Below are 2,675 nucleotides of genomic sequence, written 5' to 3'. Positions count from 1 at the left end.
AAGCTGAGCATCGTCAGCCCTGCTGTAAAGAACAACAATGTCATCGGTGTTGGCTTGAACAACTTCTTGGAGAGTCTGAAGATGACTCTGAACCTCTTGAACGTTCGCATGGATGGCAAGGAAGTTCGCATCAAGATCACCTTGACGGGGTATCTCTTGGTGGACTTCGTTTATCCTGCAGAGGACAATATCAATGGCTAGAAGGAGAAGTTTGATGTCTGATGCCATATCATAGGCATCATCGATCTCTTCATCTCCTCCATCATCGTTCTTTCTTTCTTCCTCTTCCACTTCCTGAGCATCAGACTGATGCATCGAAGAAGGACCTACAAAAGAAGGAGTGCGAGCTGAAGGCTCAAGGTTAGAAGAAAACAAAGGGTAGGAAGATGGAATACCTGAGGGGCCATCAGTGACATCTAAAGGATTGTCACTGGCATGAGCAAATATGTCCTCAAGAGGATGGACATCTGTATGTAGAGCAGCATCGAGAGGAGCAACCTCAGGTCCAGTGGTGCGCGTCTCAGTATCAGGAAGGACAGTCGCTGATACATCATCGACATGTGTAAAGACCAAGGAGGGAGGAGAATAAAAAATGGTCGAGAAGAGACGTGGGTGTTCAGCGGTGGCGACACTGATATTCACACCTTCAGTGATTTGGGTCACTGAGTCGGTGAGGGTAGGTACCACTGATACGACGGTGATGGGAGAAATCACTAAAGAGCTTGAAGGGTGAGTAGAAGACGCCTTGGGGATAAGGCTAGTTTCAATAACTGAAGCCTTTTGAGAGGCTCCAGCTAGTGACGTGGCTGTCCCCTTTTTGCACTTCTTGGCTCTCTGAGGAGAACCAAGAGATGGTTGAGAGGGTCGTTTTGAAGGGGTTTTGGTGGCTTGGCTAGACGCTGGGGGGGGGGTTTACCCTTGTTGTGGCCACCTGAGGAGAAGAGGTAGTGATGGACACAATGGAAGTTAGTGCCTCAACTGTCCCTCAGCTTATGATCCAAAATCCTGGATCCAAGCTTGAAAACCTGAAGGTTTCCTACTTTGGGGTAAAGATCTTTAAAGATCTTGGAAAACACCATTGAAAGAAACCTGGTGTAAGGCACCACCTTTTCTCGCTGGCGCTTGTTCAGCTTGAGCACCAGGTCATCGAAAATGACCGCAACATAATTTATATTGCAACGCTGAATCGCAGATACGCCTATGATCAAGGCGATTCTGGAAGCCTGGTCCTGACCTCCAGTATTTCCACCCATGCACTGGATGAAATGAGAAAACAGGTATTGCCAGATAGCTGACATCCTGTTCTTCTCAATCTTCGTCAAGGACTTTAGAGGGGCGTTGGAGTCCTTCTTCATTGGCCACTGGTAGCCAATGGCGTCAAGAAACTCGATGATCTCGGCAGTGGAGGGTTCGCAGTCGAATGGACCCTTGGGAAGACGGAGAGCCGACTGGAGTGTAGAAACACCAAAGTTCACTTCCATGCGATTGAAAGTGAAATGGATCTGCTCCACCTGGCGTCTAGTCTTATCTTTAACTTCGACAACCTCAGCAGTGAACCAGAACTGCTGAAGAAGTTCTTTCACCATGATGGGGTCATGGTTGAGAGCCAAACCCAATGATGACTGCTTGAGGAAGTCAGCCACGTCTTGGTAATACGCCTTGGAGGATGGTATCTCCAACAAGGCAATGTGGTTGTTAGCCTTGATGGAGATCTCGTCAATGGAGAAGTTCACGTTCTTGGCAGCCATCTGTTTGTATTAATTAGAAGAAAAGCAAACAGGTTTGTTAGAAATAAACCAAGAGTATTTGGTTAAGATTATAGAAAAAAGTTTTTGAACAAGTAAAAACTTCTTTTGAAAAATCCTGAAAGAAGATTTAGGGGTTTTCAAGTAGAATGTGTGTCAAGAAACAAGATTATAATCAAGAAGGAGATGATTAATGAATCTTTACAGTTATTGTATTAAGAGAACAAAGTTCTTAATCAAATTAAACACAGTTCTTGTAACTAAGAAAGAAGGAAAAAGATTTTGACCTTTGAAGATTAAGAGGAATGGTCGAAAAGGGTTTGAAGATATAGAGAGAGTTCTTGCTTTGGAGAAATCTTAGCAGAGTTTCGTCTAAGACATTTGAAAGCGTAAAAAGAAAAGTGGAGAAGAAGTCTCATATTTATAGGTAGGAGGAGAGACAAATAATAGGAGAGAGGGAAAAGACGACGGTTCGGGAAAGTGGTCATGATGAAAAATATACCACGTTCTCATCCATGATTGGATGGCATTAAATGAGGTAGCGTAATGACAGAACCTTTTGCGCRTCTCAAAGCGTCGTGCATAGTAAATAGAGAATGTCGTCATAAAGACGGTTCATTAACTATTTTCTTTTAAAGACAAATTGTTTTTAAGAAAATGAAGAGTCATACAGTGTCTAAGAAAACACTGATAAGCCCATTTAAAAGATTTTATCATTGAAAAAAAAGTGAGGGTTTTAAGGCATCAGATTTAGTTGATAAGAGAGTCACTGAAACTGGCATTTAAAAAACGTTTTAGTCACTGATAAGAAAAGATTCAGCGATCGTTTAGAATTTTAAGAAAAGTATAAAGATATACTTAGAGATGTGGTGAGTGTAGAGAATCACTCAGACCACCTTTTAAAACATTTATCACTGAAGATGAGAAAGC

The sequence above is a fragment of the Cynara cardunculus genome, assembly GCF_001531365.2.
Source record: "Cynara cardunculus var. scolymus isolate 2C chromosome LG 6, CcrdV1, whole genome shotgun sequence".
In the NCBI taxonomy this organism is placed as follows: domain Eukaryota; kingdom Viridiplantae; phylum Streptophyta; class Magnoliopsida; order Asterales; family Asteraceae; genus Cynara; species Cynara cardunculus.
Note: the sequence above shows the minus strand (reverse complement) of the source record.